The sequence below is a fragment of the Vombatus ursinus genome, unplaced genomic scaffold (genome assembly GCF_900497805.2).
Source record: "Vombatus ursinus unplaced genomic scaffold, bare-nosed wombat genome assembly UNPS02010548.1, whole genome shotgun sequence".
NCBI lineage: Eukaryota > Metazoa > Chordata > Mammalia > Diprotodontia > Vombatidae > Vombatus > Vombatus ursinus.
The window spans coordinates 6,752,005-6,772,926 of NW_020950326.1; the positions used below are offsets into that span (position 1 = coordinate 6,752,005).

Below are 20,922 nucleotides of genomic sequence, written 5' to 3' on the forward strand. Positions count from 1 at the left end.
CAACCAAATGAATGAATGAACGAATGGTGTGAACTACAAGGTAGATAAGAAGAGACAACTAGGTGGCACCGTGGATAGAGAGCTGAGCCAGAAATCAGGAAGAGTTCAAATCTGGTCTCTTACTAGCTATGTGACCCTGGGCAAGTCACTTAACCCTGTTGGCCTCAGTTTCCTCATCTGTCAAATGAACTGGAGAAGGAAATGGCAGACCACTCCTGGATCTTTGCCAAGAAAACCCCAAATCGAGTCACAAAGAGTGGAACACAACTGAAATGACTAGACAACAACAAAAGATAAGGAGAGAGGGAGCTAGCAGTTGGAAGGGTGAGGAAGACCTTTCCATAGAAATTGGTACTTCAGTTGAGTATAGAAGGAAGTGAGGGATTCTGTGAGGAGTGTACTCCAGGTATGGGGATTACCAAAATGTCAAGTGGGAAATGTTGTGTGTGTGTGTGTGTGTGTATGTGGTGTGTGTATATGTATGTGGTGTGTGTGTGTGTGTGTGTGTGTGTGTGTGTATGTAACACAGAAAAGGCCAGTTTGGCTGGATTGAAGAGCATGGGAAAGAGATTAATATATAAAGAGTCTGGAAAGATAGATGGAGGTTTAGTTGATAAGGGCCTTAAAAGTCAAAAGAGTTTACATTTTATTCCAAAGGCAATATTCTAGAGGTTTCTGGAGGAAAACTTCAGAGCTTCTTGAGCTTTTTGAATGCGGAAGGACACAGTCAGATCCGTGCTCAAAGCAAATCACTTTGGCAGCAATGTGGAGGTTGGGTTGGGCTGCGAAGAGAATAGCAGGCTGTTGCAGCAGATGAGGTAAGAGGGGGTGAGGAACCCATCTATGATACAGTCTGTGTCAGTAGAAAACAGGTGGGAGAGGTGGAGGGGAGGCAGAAAGCCTTAGCAATTGATTAGATGTGTAGTATGATGCCAAAGTCCCAAACCTGGAAGCCTGGAACAATGGCAGTTGCCCTTGATGGTCAGTTCAAAAGAGTGTAGTAGGGTTTTGAACTCAAAAGAGTTCAAAAGGGTGTAGTAGGAGGGAAAGATTCTATTACAAGGCAGAATGAGTTTGAGATGCTGGGGGACACCTAGTCTAACATGTCCAATAGCCAATTGAGGATCCAGGGACACAGATCAGAGCTGGGAGAATATGCAGAGATGATTATTAAACCCATGGGAGCTGATGAGGTCACCAAGGGAGAGTAGAGAGATACAAGAAAAGGCTCAAGACAAACCGAGGTCTCAATGTCCTTATCTGTAAAATAGGGATGATAACCCCAGGGTGGTGGTGATGTTCAAATGAGATAAGGTATGAAAAATGTTTTGAAAACTTTTAAAATGCTGTGTATTTGTCCTTTTCGGATGCCCACAGCACTGACAGCATCACCCCATTCACTCTTTACGGCATGCAGGGTCTCATCCTATTTTTTTTATTGCTTCTTATGAATTTGTCTCTGTCTCTCTTTTTCTCTGTCCGTCTCTCTCTCTCTCTGGGTCTGTCTCTCTCTCTGTCTCTCTCCAGCCAGACTGTCCGTTCCCCAAAGGCAGGGATTGACTGGTCTCTTTTGCAAACCCTGCTGGGTACATAGGAGCTTCCTCAAGAAATACTCATCCATTGATTGTCTGTTACAAAGGTATTGGTTGCATCTGAGTTTCTTGTATTTTCCAAAGGGAAAAGAGAAAAGGCAACCAAAAATCCAAACAGGAACTGGGAACTTTGAAACTTGCACCAGGAGGAACAATGCGCTGGAAGCCGGCTGCACACCCCACAGATAAAACTTTCTTGGCTCAGCGGTTTGGGCAGCGCGTTATCTCTGACTGTTTCCTAGTGTGATCTCACATCCTGAGCCCTTCCCTTTTCTCCTAGCCCTCCCAAGTCAGAGAAGGGGGGAGGTGGGGTGAAGGGAGGAAGGGAGTGTGGGCGGAGTTGCCAGAGGGGGAGGGAGAGCGGCTCTGGGAAGGCGGCCGCTGCCCCCGCCCCTGCCCCGGGCTTTCTTCTGCTGCTGTCGAGGAAGCGGGCTCTGCAAGTCCAGGTTCTGGTGGGTGCTGTAAGTAGCAAAGCATTTAGGAGGCAGCTGCAGCTTCTTGGGTCTGTGGCCCACCGGGTGGTTGTGGGTGGGTCGCGGACCGCCCCTGCCAGATGTGGTGACAGCTGGTTTTTTTCAGGCTAGCCTTGGGGGAGAGGAGAAGGGGTGGTAGCTGCAAAGCGAAATCATAGCACTATTTGAGCATAGATTTCTAACTGGGAGAGAGTAACCCTCGAGGTCCTCTAGCCTCAACTATAGTGGATGAGGGAGCTGGATTTGGAGTCTGGAAGACCTGGGTTTGAATCCTGCTTCTGACATTGACTGTGTGACCCTGGGCCTCATCTTCCTCATCTAAAATGATGAGATTGGACTTGATGGACTCTTGGGTCTTTTACAGCTCTAAATCTGTGATCCATCTCATTTTAAAGATGAGGAAATTAAGAACCAGAGAGGTTAAGTCACTTGCCCAAGGTCACACAGCTAGTTGGGGCAGAGCTCGGATTCAAATCCAGGCCCTCAGACTCCAAATCGAGTGTTCCTTTCCGCTGTATCATGCTTCTTCACTAGGTTCTCCTAGCCCTGGCAGAGGAGTGGGACTGAAAAGGGAAGAACAAGATGCAGAAATTGCCCTAGCTGGGGTAAAAGGAAGACCCTGCTGGGATGGAAAAAGACTGATAGGTATCTCATGAACAGACAAACTGACTGGCGTATTGGGACCTTTGATTTTTCATATTGGGAGCTCAGAGAAGCTAGTGGTAATAGCAACAGGGTGGGTGGCTGTGATAATTGTGAAACTGGTAAAGTTTGGCTTTGCCAATTTCAAAATTTCATAATACTCTTTTTAAGCCCTCTGTTTTCTCTCTTTTTGTGTGTCTTTCTGTCTCCCTCTGTCTCTGTCTCTGTCTCTGTCTATCTCTCTCTGTCTCTCTGTCTCTCTCCCTTCCTTCTAAGAGTTGCTTCATAAGGCCTGAGGGCCCTTCTGCCTGGGAGGAAAATAATCTGATGAATCCATTTACACTAAGGGGAAGCAGGATAGTTTATTACACCAGTTCTGACCCAGGCTCTACCTCTGTATGTCCCCTTGGGTCAGTTTCCCTCTCTGGGCCTCATTTTATCTTTAGTTGTAAAATGAAAGGGTTTGACTAGACAATTAGACCCCTTCTAATTCGAACATTCTATGGTCTGAGAGATAAAATAAGGCTTTCAGACGGGGAGGGGAAGAGGAATGAGGGTATGGTTTCTTGACTCTCAGAAGTCCCAGCTGATGAGGCAGCGCCCACAGTCTTGGCATGGGCTAGGGGCTGTGAAGGTGGAAATGCATACCTGACCTTGAGTGGATTTCATAATGTTTGTTTTCATGCCCCTAGTCTCCCTTTCTCCCCACCTCCCAAATGGCAGAGCTTTCTAGACAACTATGAAATTCACTGTGCTTAGGTGGGCCCAGACATAGCTGTGAAATAGATGAAGCTTGTTTTGGTCCCTTATCAGTTTCTCCTGTAATTGCCTCTTTTGGATTCCCCCAGGTTCCACCCTTTTAGAATTCCATCGCTTTGGGCAATGATCCCGATCTTCCCTGATCCCCCTTCCCTCATTCTTCTCTCCACTCTAGGACCACCCGGGATTAGCCCATCTTCCTCCCTCCTACTCCTGCCCTTACCCTAGAACCTTCAGTTCTTCAGGGTTTTTAGGGCCCAAAGGGTATGTATGAGAACATCACGGGCACACCCGGGATGCAGATGTTTTAGACATTAGTGCTTCAAAGATCCCTGATTTCATTCACCAGTTTAGATGCTCAGAGGATTTAGCCCTGGGACTTTATGTCATCTGGTCTAACCTTCTCATTTTCCAGATAAGGAAACAGGCCTAGAAGGTTTAAAGGATCTGCCCAAGGTCACTCTGAAAGTAAGTGTTAGAATAGAGATTTGAACTCAGGTTTTCTGACTCCAGATTCATGTTCTTTCCAGTGCTCTCTTTACTAATACACATGACACCCTCTGTGCACCTTTAGTAGATGGTTCTTCATGGGTTTTTGTGGTTGGAAAACAATTCAGGCCCTGGTAACCAGCCCTCTCATAAGGGGCTTTTTTTTTTTTTTTTTAAATACTTAGCCAGGTTGCTCGTCAGGTAACAGATACACAATCCATTGTTGGACCCCTACTCTAGGCCTTTCCAGTTTGGTATGACCTACTTGAACTTGTACTCTATTGTCATAGCTTTTGATGATGGAGGAGCCTGGATGGAGGACTTAAGAAGAGGGCATATATATACCAGTGAAATCATAGGTCTCTATCCCATGTATTCAAGTCTGTATAATTGAGAGCATGGTATAGTAGAAAGAGAGTTGGCTTCTATCAGTAAAACCTGCATTCGTGTCTTGCCTCTGACCCTGGGTAAGTAAGATAAGTCATTTACCTCTCTCTGCACCTTAGCACATCCTTTGTAAAATAAGGATGTCAGACTAGTTGATCTCTTAAGATCCCTTCCAGCTCTGAATCTAGGATCTATGTCAACTAGCAAAAATCAGAGCTTGCAACAATTTCTACATACTGACTGCCCTAACCGTGTCAGATACTAATTTAGCTGTCAGGCCAGTGAGGTCCCTTTCGCATCTTTAGCAGCTACTTTTCCTCAATGATAGATTTAAAGTTAGAGAGTTTCCATCTCAAGATAAGAAGGTCCCTTTGGGAGCTAACTTTAGGTATAGTCCAGCTTATGTCACAAAGGATCTGTTCCTTCTTGAAATGGAAATCAGTATCATCTCATTTGGTTACCTTTTAAACTCTAAGGCCTTCCTTCTGTTAATTATCTCTAATTTATCTGGTATACAGTTCATTTGTACATGTTGTTTTCTGCAATTAGACTGTGAGCTCCTTGAGAGGGGATCATCTTTTGTCTCTCTTTATATTCCCAGGGCTTAGCACAGTGCTGGCACATAGTATGCACTTAATAAATTTTTATTGATCAATTGACTGACCCCAGGCACTATCAAGAACAAACCAACTTACTGATTTAGAGCTAGAAAGGACTTTTGTGCTCATTGCACCCAGCCCCTCATTTTTAGAATCACTCTGTTTTTAAAAAATCGAATTTTTTAGGGGCAGCTAGGTGGTGCAGTAGAAAGAGCACCAGTCCTGAAGTCAGCAGTACCTGAGTTCAAATCCAGACTCAGACCAAACACTTGACACTTACTAGCTGTGTGACCCTGGGCAAGTCACTTAACCCCAATTGCCTAAAAAAAAAAATTCGGATTTTTTACTGTTATCTTTTGTTTTCATACCACCTTCATTTCTGAATGTGTTACTTCTCCATCTCTAACAAGCCTAGCAAGCCATCCTCTGCAGCAGATTAGTGAAAGGACGACAAAAAGTGGTTCAACAAAACTAACCATCGTAACAACTGGGTCTTACAGCGTTGATATACAATGTATCACCGTCTTTGTCTCCTCTGCCAGACCTAGGAAGAACTGTGTTTTCTCAACCCTTCCTTACCAACCCATTCATTTTATAGATAAAGAAACTGAGGCCCAGAGAGAAAGATAGAGATGCTGTAGGATTATAAATGCAGTGCTGCTTGAGTTGACCTCCCTATTCTATCTCATCCCTCAAGGCTCTGCTTCTTGTGACTTCCAAGAAAATGATCAGCTGATGGTAACATGAATGAATGTAAAATATTTATGAAGTTTTTATAAGGGCTGTGGTAAGCCCTAAAATGTGCTAATTGGATCACTTGGTGGGTTTGCCTATCTTACTGGCCATAGGTGTGTATTTTAGTCATGGTCTTTTGGAAACTGGTTCCTCCTACCTTTGAAATGGAAGGATGGAATTTTAGGAGAGATAGCAAAGGAGGAAAACATGGCAGGCTGATGGGACAGGATAGCTCAATATGACACTTTTATCACATAGGTAGGCTGTGGCCTAATTTACCTCCTCAGAGGGCCATTCTGGGTAAGTGTGTATATGTGTGTGTGTGTGTGTGTGTGTGTGTGTGTGTGTCTGTGGTTCCTGTATGATATTTAACCTTTTGTCATCAGTGCAATGGTTCAGTGCTTTTCAACAGCTAACGGCTTAACTGATGGGGGTTCATGGCCTTTGGGAAGTAGGTTGAGTGCTGGATGTGGAGTCAGGAAGATAGGCTGGGATCCTGCTTCTAATCCTGCCAGTAAGCTCTGTGACTTAACCTCTCTAAGCTTCAGGTTCCTCATCTGTAACATAGGGGTAAGAATAACCAGGTATCTAAATCACAGAGTTGTTGTGACATTGAAAATAGATAACACATATAAAGCAGTTTTCAAATTTTCAAGTGATATTTAAATGTCGGCTTGGGCAAAGAATAGGTGGACTGAGATTTCTCTAAGAAAGAGCCCTCTCTGCCTACTCTTCCCTTTCCTCCAAAAACTTTCCCCACCTGGTGTCTGAAATTATTTTCTTTTAACCAGGGAACAGAAGTTTTCATTATGTAATGAGGGATAAGATACTTCAAATAACATTCCTAAATCAGCAGACACTGTTTTATATTCACACTTAAAGTGTAAATGACTGTTATGGTATCCTTTCCTGAGAGCAGGACCGGGGGAGGGAGAGCATAAGGGCACTGATAGGACCTCATAGAAGGGGAAGAGGAAGCAGAGAGACTGAAAGAACCCCTACTTCATCTAAGGAGGGTAAGGACCAATTTCTGGAGTCATTTAACAGCTGTACTAGTCTAATCTACACAAAGAGAGATTGTAGACTTGTTAGGTGCTCCCATGATTGCTGGCTGCTAAATTATCAGCCACTCTGCCTGAAGATGTGTCTAGGTGACTATAGGATAAATCAGGTCATGTGACAGTGGGTGGATGAGGCAAGAGGTACGAGGCAGCCAGCTCTAATGGGCTCCTATAGCAGAACGTTCAATTTTCAGGGTGACCATTTACAACACGGAAATTGGACAAGCCTATGAACCAGGGCTTGGTTTTGTGGTTTTGTTGATTGTCTAGGTTTAAGAAAGCGATGAAGAAAACATTAATGATGCAGATTAAACTTAAAAGTATGTCATGTGTGCTGATTTTTTTTTCTTTCTGAAGAGCTGGTTGTTCAACATTTACCAACATACCTCTGAGAAAGTATCACACTGTCTCCTGCCACCACTGCGCCTCCCAGTCTCAGCCCATCTCTGCCTCTCTCTCTGCCCACCTTATACTGGCTGCTATATCCTAGTAGGGGTGGGGAACCTGAGGTCTTAATACCACAAGTGGTCTCAAGGCCACCCCACCCAGTAAGAGATTTCAGTGACTGTGGAGCTTCTCAAGTCTCATAGAATCCTTGAATCTTACAATTGTAAAGGATGTTAGAGGTGAAGTCCAACACTCTACCAAATGAAGTAGAAAATGAGAGATAGTAACCTCGGTCTGACCTGGCCTGGAGAGGACAGGAGGGCCCGGGACAGCCTAGCCTGGCCGCACTGTCCAGCTATCATGCTAAATGCTGTCTTGGCATGGGTGGGACAGCCCCAGAGGAGGCAGGGGGAGTCTATCTTTGGCCCGAGCAATAAGTGAAGTGTGTGGGAGTGTGGGAGAAATCTTTTAAGATGGGGAGAGAAAGGGTAGAGACTTTTTCTGACTCCCCATGTCTATTCCCATTTCTGTTCTTCATATTTCCACAGAACTCTTTGTTGACACAGTCCCACTCCCATGGTTTCTATGAAAGACAGCTTCCCTAAAAAGCCCTTTGACCCTTCTATTAACAGAAGGTCTGGGTCTACTTGTTACCTGTGGACAGATGGACTGGTGAGGCTGAATTCTGATAGAGAAAGTGACCTCCCTATTTCCTGCCCATTTCCAGGAAGCATCTTCAGTGAACTCTGGGTCAATACTTTTCCCTTTACCTCATTGAGTTCCTGACACTATTTTACCAGCCTCTCTCTGACTCAATCTCCCTGGCCCCCATAGGAGAGTCTGGGGTCATCATGGCATCTCAGGGCTACAGGAAATGAGGAATGGGGGAATGAGAGGAACTGCCTATCAGTGGATATTTCATCCTTCATCCTTATTCCGGTCCAGATTTTAAAAGGTCCTGAGATGAGGAGACAGGAAAAAGGGGAAGGAAAACAATAAGGGCTTTGGGGAGAGCATTGGAAAGAATGATGAAGTCCAGAAGGATGTCATGAGCATTCCAAACTTTGACCTTTGAGCTGGTACAGACCGTCAAGGAAAGACCAGAACATTGCAGCATCATAGAGTGTTGAAACTAGACGAGGTAGAACTCTGGGGTGAGAGCCGATGGCAATCCTTGTCTGACCTTATGATGGTGTGTGGGCTAACTGGGACCACAGTCCACCCTTGAAGAACATATGTGCCTTCAGTCTACCTAGTTATAGGGATGGGTAACCTGTGGCCTTCAGGCCACATGTGGCCTTCTAGATCCTTAAATGCGGCCTTTTGACTTAATCAGAATCTTGTTTTGTAAAATTTGAATTCCATCAAAAGGCTGCTCTTAATCTAGAAGGCCACATGTTAGCCTCAAGGCTGCAGGTTCCCCACCCCTAAGTCCTAGTACTTTAAAGTGAGATGCTCTCTTGCCTGGGTGCTCCATCACTCTGGAAATGCTCCCTTTCCCAATTGTCCTCCTTCAATCCACTCAGAATCTGTCACTGCTCCCTCCATCGAAACTCCTCTGTCTTGGGTTTCATCCCCTTGGAGTTGGGTTCTTTGTGCCTTCTAAGGTGATAACTGTCTTCTCCTATCTAGAGAGAGCTAAAAGATTGTTCCCAGGTCTGTATTTATGTTCTCAGCATCTAGCATGGTGCCTGGCACATAGTAAGCATTTAATAAATTCTTGTTGATGAACTGATTTTCATCATAATATTTTGGCAACAGTGATGCTACAGATGAATGAATATTAGACTTGGAATAATGAACCTGAGTTTGAGTCCTAGCCATGTGTTATCTGTGTGACTTTGGACAAAATACTTAACTTCTCTGCTTCTCTTAATTTATCAGTAAAATGGAAGTAGTAATACTTGGAGTTGTTGTGAGACTCAAATGAGATGATGTTTATGAAAGTGACCTGTAAATCCTAAATCATGAGATTAGAGTTTTATTGTCTAATCTTGAGTAATTGACCTTAATGGTGGGAATTTCAGGCCAGTAGGAGAGGAGAAGAGTATGGTGTCAGGCCATTGAGGGAGGCCTTTCTGTATTCTTCATATCAAATAATATATCTTAGTCTAGCAATCAGTAAACATTCATTAAATGCCTACTGTGTACCAGGCACTGTGCTGAGCTCGAGGAAAAGAAAGAAAGGCAAAAGATAGCCTCTGTCCTCAGGGAGCTCACAATCTAATGGGGGAGACAACATGCAAACAACTATGTATGAACAAAATATATTCAGGATAAATTGAGGGTAATCAGCGGAGGGGAGGCACTAGAATTAAGGGGGTTTGGCAGAAGGTGGGATTTTAGCTGGGATTTGAAGGAAGCCAGGAAGTGGAGATGTGGAGGGAGAGCATGACAGGCATGGAGAACAGCCAGTGAAAATGCCCGGAGTCCATTGGTGGAATTTCTTTCGGCCCATGCATAAGGCCACTCCTGCCCTGAGTTTTCTTGCCTGACTTAGGATTGTAGACACCACATAAGCCCTTCCATCCATGAAACAAAGGGCAGAATCTGGCTTTGCTGAAAGATCCAGGGATTTGGAATCAGGACATCTTGTGTTTGAATCCTGGCCTGGTCACTACTGGTTACTACTTAGTGACCATGGCGGGCAGGTCTTTCTTTGGCTTTAGTTTCTTTATCTGTATGATGCAGGAGTCGTAGTAGGTGATCTTTAAGATCCTTTTTGGCCCAAATGTCCATCATCCTTCTGTAATTCTATAGTAAATGCCACATGAATGGAACAGGCATATTTAAGAGTTCAAGAGAGAGAAGGCTTCACATCAGAGTTGGGTTATATTAGATGACCTTTAAGATCCCTTCTTACTCCAAATCCAATTATTTTAATATAGATCAATATTAATTTGGAGAAAGCTATTGTTTCATTAATTCTATGTGCTGTATTGTGGGGTGGGACGCCAGCAGGTAGCTTGGGTTAAAGCCTTTACTATGTGGAACCTTAGTGATTATTGTTGAGTCATTTTTTGGTCATGTCTGACTCTTTGTGATCCCATTTGGGGTTTTCTTGGCAAAAGTACTAGGGTGGTTTGCCATTTCCTTCTGTATCTCATTTTACAGATGAAGAACAGAGGCAAACAGGGTTATGTGACTTGCTCAGGGTCACATAACTAGTAAGTATATGAGGCCGGATTTGAACTCAAAAAGATGAGTCTTCCTAACTCCAGACCCAGTGCGCTAGCTATCGTACCACCTAGCTGCCTGGCACATAGTAGGCGCTTAAACGTTTACTAACTATTGACTGTTGTCCTTCTAATACATCCTTTGCATGCCTGTCAGAGTTGAGGGTAGGGATGATGAGGACAGAGACTGTTATTCTTGTTTCTGTGCTCTGCCTTCCTTTTTCTTCTCTCTTTGGCAGCTTCTAGGCTCTAGGGGAACATGATGTAGTTGCTGGGGAGTTAGGGAAGGGCAGTAGGTTATGGTATAACATTAGTAGTAATAGACAGAGAAGGGGTTTGAATGCAGACCTTCTGACTCCAGAGGCAGTGAGAACCCTCTCCACTGGACCAGCTGCTTCCTCCACTCAAATATTGAAGTGCCTGCTATGCATTTTCTCCCCATTTGAGCATAACCTCCCTGAGGGCAGAGATGGTGCCATATTTGTCTTAGTCTCCCTAGCACCCAGAATAGTTCCTGGCACAAGATGGATATCTCATAAATGCCAGTTGGTTGAATGACTGATTGCTCAGTGTTGTTGTGAGGACAAAGGTAGATATTGCTGAAGACCTGCCCTCAAGGTTGTTATAGGTAGTTCAGTGGGATGAATCTTTTTCTCCTTTTTTGTGTAGGGATTGTTTATCATTTTGACTGTGTAGCTCCCAGTGGTCATTCTAGTGCCATGCAAAAAATAGGTGCTTAGATGGATGGAGCACTGGACCTGGGGTCAAGAAAACTCATTTTTCTGAGTTAAAATCTTGCCTTAGACACTTACCAGCTGTGTGACCCTAGGCAAGTCACTTAACTGGGTTACTGTTTGCCTCAGTTTCCTGATCTGTCAAATGAGCCGGAGGAGGAAATGGCAAACCACTCCAGTATCTTTGCCAAGAAAACCCCAAATGGGGTCAATGAAGAGTCAGACACAACTGAAATATATAGGGGTCCTGTATCATAGGATATGATGTCATATATATCTTTGGGGCAGCTAGTGGTGCAGTGGGTAGAGCACTGGACTTGGAATCAGAAAGACCCATCTTCCTGAGTTCAAATCTGGCCTCAGACACTTACTACCTGTGTGACCCTGGGCAAGTTACTTAATCTTGTCTCAGTTTCCTCATCTGTAAAAGAAGCTGGAGAAGAAAATGGCAAATCGCTCCAGTATTTTTGACAAGAATACCACATACGGGGTCAAAAAGAGTCAGACACGACTGAATAACAATAACATAACATGTAGAAAATGTCTTGTTCAATCAAGTTAAATTGCAGTGTCTCTCTAGGACTATCTATTACTATTCTGAACATCGAAATCTGTTCAGGCTTCTCTATGAAAAGGGAAGAAGTGTAGAAGGATTTATTGAGTCATACTGAGACTAGAGTGGAGTCTAGAACCCCTATCTCTTTTTAAAAATTAATCATAATTTTTTTTCAAATAGCAAACATTCTTTCTCTCTTCTCTCCCCTTTGCTTCCCCAGCTGAGCAAAAAATAAAAAGAAGGCCAAAACCTTTAAAACAAATACAGTCGAACAGAGCCAATTTCCACATTGGCCATGTTAAGAAATTTGTGTCTCCATTCTGCATATCCTGAGTCCATCACTTGTCTGTCAGGATGTGGGTAACACTCTTCATCATAGGTACTCTGAAATTATGATTGATCATTGCATTGATCAGTGTTCTAAGTCTTTCAAAGTTATTTTCTTCTCCGTCAAATTTCTTACATGAACTCATTTTCTTGTGATTTGCTTATTTCACTTTTCACCAAAAACTATTCAGTTAATTGAGATGCCAGGACAGGCCCACGCAAGGCCTGGGAAATAAGAGAAGTTGATCATTGGTGCCCTCAGCCTTGGTCTGATGTCACTTTGCCTTCTTTACTCTCTCCCAAGGTATCCAGAGTCCTCACACCTTCTCCTCTGCCATCTCTCAAAGCCGGCTCTCAGGGATGAATTCAAAACTTGTTCATACTAAGTTACAAAATAACTGATTAAAGTATTCTCCCTGAGGAAGTTCTGCACTTTGAGAGACTCCGCATTGTGCAAGATCTATCTGGAGGAAAGGGACTTTGTATCATAATCTCTGAAATACTGCACCATGTTGGTGGCCGGTGGGTTTTGGCCTAGTGCAAATCACTTAATTTGTCTGAGCCTTAGTTACCTCACAGGTTTGTGGTGAGGTGCAAATGAGAATGCAAGTGAAAGCACTTTGTAAGCATAAAGGGCTATAAAAATGTAAAACTTCACTGTGCTTACCACATGAAAAGAGGCAGTGTGGTACAGTGGTTAGAGGGGCTGCCTGGTCTTGGAATCAGGAAGTCCTGCGTTCAGATTCCTGACTTTGATACCCACTGGCTTCATGACCCTGGACAAATCACTTAATCAGTCAGTGGTGGCTTTGGGCTACAAAGAAGGGATTGACCCGTCAAATTGTTACAGGGAGTTTCCTTATCAGCTGCATTCCTTGTACCAATGAAATAGCAGGTCCATTCCCTAGTTCAGTTGTAATGCCAGGGGTAGCTCTGAGCCACTCGCTTTCATGCCATCAAAGTTTTACTCTGTGTGTATGACACACATTATTCAGTTTTGGGTTTCCATTTACCTAGGAAATGAAAATAAAATAACTTCTAAATTAAAATAACTTCTCAGAAGTATCATTTATCTATCTATGTCTCTACTTATTTATCTATCTGTCTTTCTGCCTGTCCATCTCTATTTATCTGCCTATCTACTTCTGTCTGTCTGTCTGTCTGTTTACTTCTGTCTGTCTACATCTATCCATCTACTGCTGTCTGTCGGTCTTTCTCTCTACCTCTAGCTATCTGTGTAAGTATCTATCTGTCTACTATCTATTTATCTATCTGCCTGTCTGCATCTATCTATCTATCTATCTATCTGTCTGTCTGTCTGTCTACTATTTATCTATCTGTCTGTCTATAGCTATCCATCAGCTATCAGTCTATCCATTCATCTATCTAATCTATTTACCTATCTTTTCCTCTTTTTCCTTCTCTCTCTCCCTTTTCCCCCTTCCCCCTCCCTCTCCTAAAACTAGAAGTCACAGAGAAGGTGCTGCTCTGCATTGGGAGAGGGAGTTCCTCCCCAAAAGCGCCCCACACTGATGGAATCACATGTCCAGTAAAATATATACGTATATACATATTTATAATCATGTTTGACATACATAAAATGAATATTTCCTTATAAAAAGAATGTAAATTGTATATAACAATTAATTTCTTATGTACAGTTTTTTAAAAAGTATGTATTAAATTTAACAAGGTGCTTCCATCAATTCTTTGCCTATACATCCCCTTCTGAACCTCCTTTTAGCTAGGTGGCACAGTGGAGAGAGTGCCAGGCTCATCTTCCTGAGTTCAATCTGGCCTCCAATACTTACTAGCTGGGCAAGTCACTCAACTCTGCTTCAGTTTCCTCATCTGTTAAATGAGCTGGAGAGACAAATGGCAAGCCATGTCAGTGTCTTTGCCAAGAAAACCACAAATGGAGTCACAAAGAGTCAGACACAACTGAAAAATAACTCAACAACAACATTATTACTCCTTCCACACTTCCTCCCCCACCCCACATAACAGCCCTCTCTTCTGAATAAGTAGAGTGAAGTAAATTTGCACTTCAACTGTGTCTGGTAAGGTCTGCCCCTTCCTGCCCCTCTAGTCTGTCCTTTCTTTGCCAACAGTTATGTTGTTGTTTAGTCATTTCAGTTGTGTCAGGCTCTTTGTGGCCAAGAGTGGGGAAGCACAAATCGTTGTCAGTTTTCTGGGGTCATAACTAGTTATTGAGCAGAGTTATTTAGTCTATCATAGCTGTTTTCTTTCACCATATTGTAGGCATTATTGTTCTTCTGGTTCTGCTTACTTAACTCTGAATAGTTAACACAAGTCTTCCCAGGATTCACTATTAGAAAGTAAGCTCCATGTGGGAAGGGATGGTCTTGTTTACTTTTATCCTCAGTATTTAATACAGTGAACAAAAATAGTAAGTGCTTAATAAATGTTCTATCTACCTATCAATCATCTACCTATCTAGCTATTATCAATCTAACTATCTATATTCTTATCTATTTTCTATCAATCTACCTACCTATATCTATGTATCTATCTTTCTCTCATTTATCTGTCTGTCTCTGAACTTTAATAGTACTCATCATTTTCTCCTTTGTATTACAGTTACTGGTATGTGTCTTTGATGGTAAGTTCCTCAAGGCCAGGAACCATGTCTGATAGCTCTTTGTATTCCTCATGGTATCCTCTAGATATTTCAGGGGTCTGCATTCCCTCCACCTCCCAGATCATAGTTCTTCTCTAGATTAATAGATGGTCTTCTTGAGTTGCTAAGGCTGAAAATTCATCACCCTGCAGCCAGCCTAGTGATGAATCCCATCAAACTTCATTAGGACACTCCTCGGCCAACAAACATACATAGTTTATTACCAGGATTTATAGATAGTAAGGCTTAATAAATATCTATTGAATTGAATTTATTGACAGACAACAGGTGGAAATAAATATTTCACAATTAAATTTTTACAAACATCTGACTATGCATGCTTTATAGATAGCCATGGAAAGAATACAGAAATCACCATTTTTCTGAATTCCCAAAATGGAGTTGGAGAAATTATTATCAACATTCATTTTTTACTTTGGGTGGGGCAAAGAGGTGGGGTGTAGGAGAAGTTTCCCCCTTTTCTGAAAGAACTGAAAGAAACTCCTAGTGTCAACACGACTTGTTCTTTGATCGGTATGTCACTACTTCCTTCTAATACAATGTAGCAAAAAAAGTCATCTGTGACTCATGGTAGCCTCTTGACTCACGTTGGCATTTCTTTCTGTGCAGAAAAGGAGTAGTCTATCTCGGATGGGGGAAAAGGGGGAAGGGAGGAGAGAAGGAAGAGGGAGAGAGAAAGAGAAAGGGAAAGGAAAAAGTCTTGCAAATGAAAAAGGGAAAAGGGAAGGAAGGAGAGAAGAAAGGACAGAATGAAGGGAGGGAAGGAAGGAGTGAAGGGATGAAGGGAGAAAAAGGACAAGAGAAAGAAAGAGTAAAGGTATGAGGAAGGGAGAGAAAGAAAGGAGGAAGAGTGATGGAAAGAAGGAAGAAGGGATGAAAAGATCTGAATTAACATTTTTTCACTGGCATTTTTTCATCATGGTGAAGTTATCAGTTTTTTGAGTGTAGTAATTCCCAGTCAAAACAAAACCAAATACACCATTTGTGATATCCCCTTGAGACTATGTCCTGGGACTTGTCTTAAGAATCATTCTAGAAAAATAATCTCACTTCAGGTTTTTGGAGTGTTTAATACATCTTAAAGCACTTTCACATCTGTTATCTCTTGATTCTCATAACAGTCTTATGAGATAGCTAGGTTACTTGACAGATAAGGAAAGGATTGCCCAGAAAGGTCACTGACTTGCCCAGTCACGGGCTTGTGTGCTCCCTACAGAACCGTGTAACTGGTACAACTGATATTTCTGGCTCTGTTGATTGTGTTGTCCTGGGAACAATCTGCAAGTGACTAGTTCAGCCCAAAGTTATGCCATAGTTGGAAAAAGTTTAATTACTGAATGTACAGCCCCAGCCTCCATGTCAAACCCAGGCTAGGACTGCCTGAGATAAGCAGTTTTAAAAGTTGGGCACAGAGTGATCATTTTCCTTTCATATTGAATGTTGTTGTAGAGCTGGCAAAGGAACCAGGGCAAGAGTGAGTGTGTGAGCCTGACTCACTGACAGCTGATCTGGAAGCTTTGGTCTGAAAAACTCTCTACAAGAGTTGGGAAAAAGAAGTCAACTTGGCTGACTGGTCCAAAGCAAGAGGTGAGTGTCCATTTTATTGATTAGAGAGGTCTGTGGCAAACCAAACCAATTACTGGTGTGTGTGTGTGTGTGTGTGTGTGTGTGTGTGAAAGAAAGAGACAGAGACAGAGGTTAAGAAACAGAGAGAGAGAGAGAGAGAGAGAGAAACAGAGACAAAGAGAAGCAAGTGTCACATGGTCTTTTGTGAAATGGCATAATGAATGCCAAAGATAATTTGGTTCAAGGTACCCAAATGCAGTCAAACCATATGAATTCTATTGATCTGAGGACTGTCTGAATTATAGAGTAATACATTTTATAGCGCTGAAGGGGATCTAAAGATCATCTTTTCTAACCTCCCACCTGAAGCAGGAATGTCTTCTACAACAGCCTGGTTAGGTACTCATCCAGCCTTTGCCCAAACACTTCCAGTGACGTGTTTTTATAAGCATTGTTTTATTTCCACAGCCTTAATAATTAGAAATTGTGTTGAGTCATTTACTCTTTATTAACTCATTACCTCTTCATTATATTGAATCATTTAACTTCCTTCCTAGAACTTCCATCCATTGGTTCTAGGTCTGTCCTTTGTAGCTATACAGAATAAATCTAACCCTTTTTCTATATGAGAGTCCTTTAAATATTTGAGGACACATCATATCTCCTTGAAGCGCTTTCTTCCCCAGGACAAATGTTTCTAATTCATTCTTTAAATGATATTTCTGGATCCCTTGGCATCCTGGTGACCCTCTTCTGAACAGGCTTCAGCTTTTCAGTGTTTCTCTTAACATGCAGTGTTCACAATTGAACTCAGTACTCTGGGTGTGGTCTGACTAGGGTAAGGTACGATGGAATCATCACTCCCTTCATTTTGGACATTCTACTTCTATTTATGCAACTAAAGCTGCATTTTTCTTTTCAAAATTCTTTTAAAAGTTGTATTGATGTGTTTTGTTTTTAAATTATATATACTTACAGATTACTCCTGCTTCATGATAGGTCTTTTGTAACAAAGTAAAATAGTTAAGTAAAAGTAAAAATGCAGTGACCTCATCTGAAAGTGCATGCAACATTCCAAGTCTGTAGCATGCCCCATCTCTCTTTTTATAAATTAACAGAAATCTATTTTCTCTCCCACCCAACAGGCAGTCCAGTAAGAAAAAAAACAAATTTCTTATAACAAATATGCATAGTTAAGCAAGACAAATTCCCTCAATGGCTTTATTTAAAAAAATTGTCTTATTCTGCACTGTAAATTCTGCACTCTGTAATAGATAGCATTTCTCATCATCACTACTCTAAAATCATAAATGGACATTGTATTGTATTGATCACAGTTTTTGCAGGTTTCAAAGTTGTTTTTATAATGTTGTTATTGTATAAATTGTTCTCCAGGTTCTGCTTGTTTCATTCATCATCAGTCTGTACATGTCCTTAAAATTGTTCATTTTTATGACATTGGTGTTATATTAGAAACATTTCTTTTGGTTCTGCTCATGTCACTTTGCATCAATTCATATAAGTCTTTCCATGTCTTTTTGAAATCACTAATATTTTCTCATTTTTTGTGGCATGATAGTTTTCCATTGCATTTCATATACCATAACTTAACCAGTTATTCCTCAATTGTTATACATTGTTGTAGTTGCCAGTTTTTTTTTTTTTTGGAACCACAAAAAAAGCTGCTTTAAATATTTTTGTACATTAAGGAACTTTTCGTCTTTCTTTGATCTCTTTTGGGTATAGGCCTACCGGTGATATATCTGGGTAAAAGGGTACATACACACTGTTTAGTAACATTTTGTCCATAATTCCAAATTGTTTTCTAGAATGGTTATACCCATTCACATGTCCACCAGCAGCACATCAACGTGCCTGTTTCCCCACAGTCCCACCAACATTTTTGTCATTTTTGTCATCGTTACCACTCTAATGAATATGAAGTAGAATCACAGAATTGCTTTAATTTACATTTTTCTAATTAGTGATTTCGAGCAGCTTTTCATGTGGCTATAGATAGCCTGGGTCTCTTTCCTTAGGAACCCTCTTAAGAACTTAGACCATTTATCAATTGGGGAATGGCTCTTTTTCTTATAAATTTGAATGAGTTTTTAAAGTTTTGATTAGCTTTTTTTTTTTTTTGGGCCAACACTATTAGCCCCTATTTCAGTCCAGTTCCCGTACATATTTGCCATCAACTCTGAATTCAGTTCAACAGTTCTTAAGCACTCATATGCAAAGCATTGTGCAGTCTGAATTGATAAGATTTTTTTTTCACTGTAATAGAAATAGACATTTGATAAAAACTCAACCGTCATTTCCATGTGTATTTCCTTCAGATAGCTGGTGCTAAATACTGACACCTGCACTCATATCTGTCATAGCTTTTCCCTGAGGAAATTGAGCTGCCACTGAAGGGGGCCAGTCTCTTTCTCTGGCAGCAGGTGCTACTTACTGATTACTCCTCAGGTCAAGGGCATAGTTTGGATGAATACCTCCCTACATCCTTGGGGAGGCAAGAAAGAAAGGAAATTGGATGGTATTCTCTCCACTTAATTGAAGATTGGTGTGTTTCTACAAGACAAATTCTGTTAAAACAAATCCCATTGCAACAAAACATAAAAGGCACATTTTTAAGCCCTACCCAGTGGTCTACTTATTTTATGCAATTCGTTCATTCGTTTGTCACACGCTCATGCCATTAATTTAACATGACACCTTAGGACCTTCACCTCCCTGGGTTTTAATTTTCCTATTTGTAAACTGAAGTGGTTGGACAAGATAACCTTTAAGGCTCCTTCTAGCACTGACATTCTGAGACTATCTTTGGGGCATATTTAACATATTCATGGAGTATCTAAAGGCAGCCTTGGGATAGATTGCTGGGCTTGAAGTCAGGAAGACTTGGATTCAAATCCCAATTCTGATATTTACAAACTCTGGGACTCAACGTCTTTGAGCCTCAGAAAATTCCCTCAAACTTTTGGAGTCACAGATGGGTTTTCATTTATGTTGGTGGGAGTCCCCATACTGGGCACACCTCATGCCAACAAAATCACAGATCCATCCATCACGTATTCTTATACTGAGTGGGTGTTCAGTGCTGTGGGGATATGCAAGATTTATGAATCAGTCCTTGCCCTGAGGGTGCTCACAATCTAGGTAAAATACTTGAAAAGTTAAGCAACAATTACAAGGGTTAAGTAAGAGTGGAATAGTCCAAAAGATGACCCAAGGCAATATATGATGAATTGCTAAATGAGTGCTCCATGGACCATAAATTTTGTGTAGTCATTTCTGCCTTTATAACATTGCTTATATTTGACCCTTTCTTTTACTTACCTGGTTACCACCATAGTTCAGAACCTTTATCACCTCTCACCTAAATTATTTCAATAATCCCCTACCTGGTTTCTGTGCCTCACATCTCCCACCAGTCTCTGAGTACACACAACTGCCAAAGAAATTTTCCTTAAATACCAATCTGATCATGTGACCCCCCTCCTCTCCCACCTTTAGTAGCTTTCCTTTGCCTCTAGGATAAAATATAAACTCGTGTTTTAGCTTTAAAAGACCTTCATGGGGCAGCTAGTGGCGCAGAGGATCGAACACCAGCCCTGTAGTTTCAATTCTGCTTCAGACATTTACTAGTTCTGTGACCCTGGGCAAGTCACTTAATCCAGACTGCCTTTAAAAAAAAAAAAAAGAAAGACTTTTACAACCTGGCCTCAACCAATCCCTGTTAGCCTTTCTGTTCTATACTGATGTAGTTTCTTGGATTTTATCTTAATGAGACTTCAGTAACTTTATTGTGTGTTTATCCCTGTTATGCATTGCATTCTGTGTGTGTGTGTGTGTGTGTGTGTGTGTGTGTGTGTCTGTCTTTCTTTCTGTCTGTCTATCTATTTTTGAGGACTCTGGAGGATGATGGTGTTGCAAAGAGAGCATGGTATGGTAGGAAGAATGCTGGGCCGGGATCCAAGATACCAAATTAACTGTATAACCTTCTACAAGAAATTTCTCTCTTCTGGACTTCAGTTTTCTCCTCTATAAAATGAGGATGTTGAACTTAGACCAGGGGTTCTTAATTTGGGGTCTGTGAACTTCTTTTTAAAAAAATATTTTGATAGGAGCAGCTAGGTGGCACAGTGGATAGAGCACTGGCCTTGGAGTCAGGAGGACCTGAGTTCAAATCTAGCCACAGATATTTGACACTTACTAGCTGTGTGACCCTGGGCAAGTCACTTAACCCCACTGCCTAGCCCCCCCCAATTTTTTTAGATAACTGTATTTTAATATATCCTTTGTAATCCTATGTATTTTATTTTATGCATTTAAAATATTCAGAGAAAAGGTCCCTAGGCTTCACCAAAGTGACAAAGAAGTCCATGACACACAAAAAAGGTTATGAGCCCCTAGACTAGATCATCTCTAAGGCCCCCTAAAGCCTCAAAAATATAGAATAATAATAAGAACTACAACAATAATAATAGCTACCATTTATATAACACTTACTATGGACCAGGAACTAGGCTAAGCACTTTATAAATATTATCTCATTTGATTCTCAAAACAACCCTGAGAGATAGGTGCTACTTTACTCCAGTTTTATAGTTGAGGAAATGGAGGCAAACAGAGATTAAGTGACTTGTCCAAGGTCACACAGTTATTAAGTATCTGAGGCTGGATTTGAATTCAAGTTTTCCTGACTCCATGCCCAGTACTCTCTCCACCTAGCTATTTCTGTGTTAAGTGACTTCTGTCATCTATAACAAGA

General features: G+C 41.6%; 1 protein-coding gene across 4 annotated transcripts in view; it reads left to right on the forward strand.

Annotated features, from left to right (window-relative positions):
• The first annotated feature begins 1,954 nt into the window (after window positions 1-1,954).
• RALB (RAS like proto-oncogene B) overlaps window positions 1,955-20,922 on the forward strand; it is a 99,911-nt gene continuing 80,943 nt past the window's right edge. For 2 of the 4 annotated variants that reach the window (XM_027854767.1, XM_027854771.1), the window contains exons 1-2: window positions 1,966-2,053; window positions 16,029-16,166. The gene's annotated coding sequence lies outside the window, so the exon portion shown is untranslated. Of the gene's footprint in view, window positions 2,054-2,633; window positions 2,711-16,028; window positions 16,167-20,922 lie in introns of those variants that run through there. The other 2 variants (XM_027854768.1, XM_027854769.1) reach the window with 2 other exon arrangements.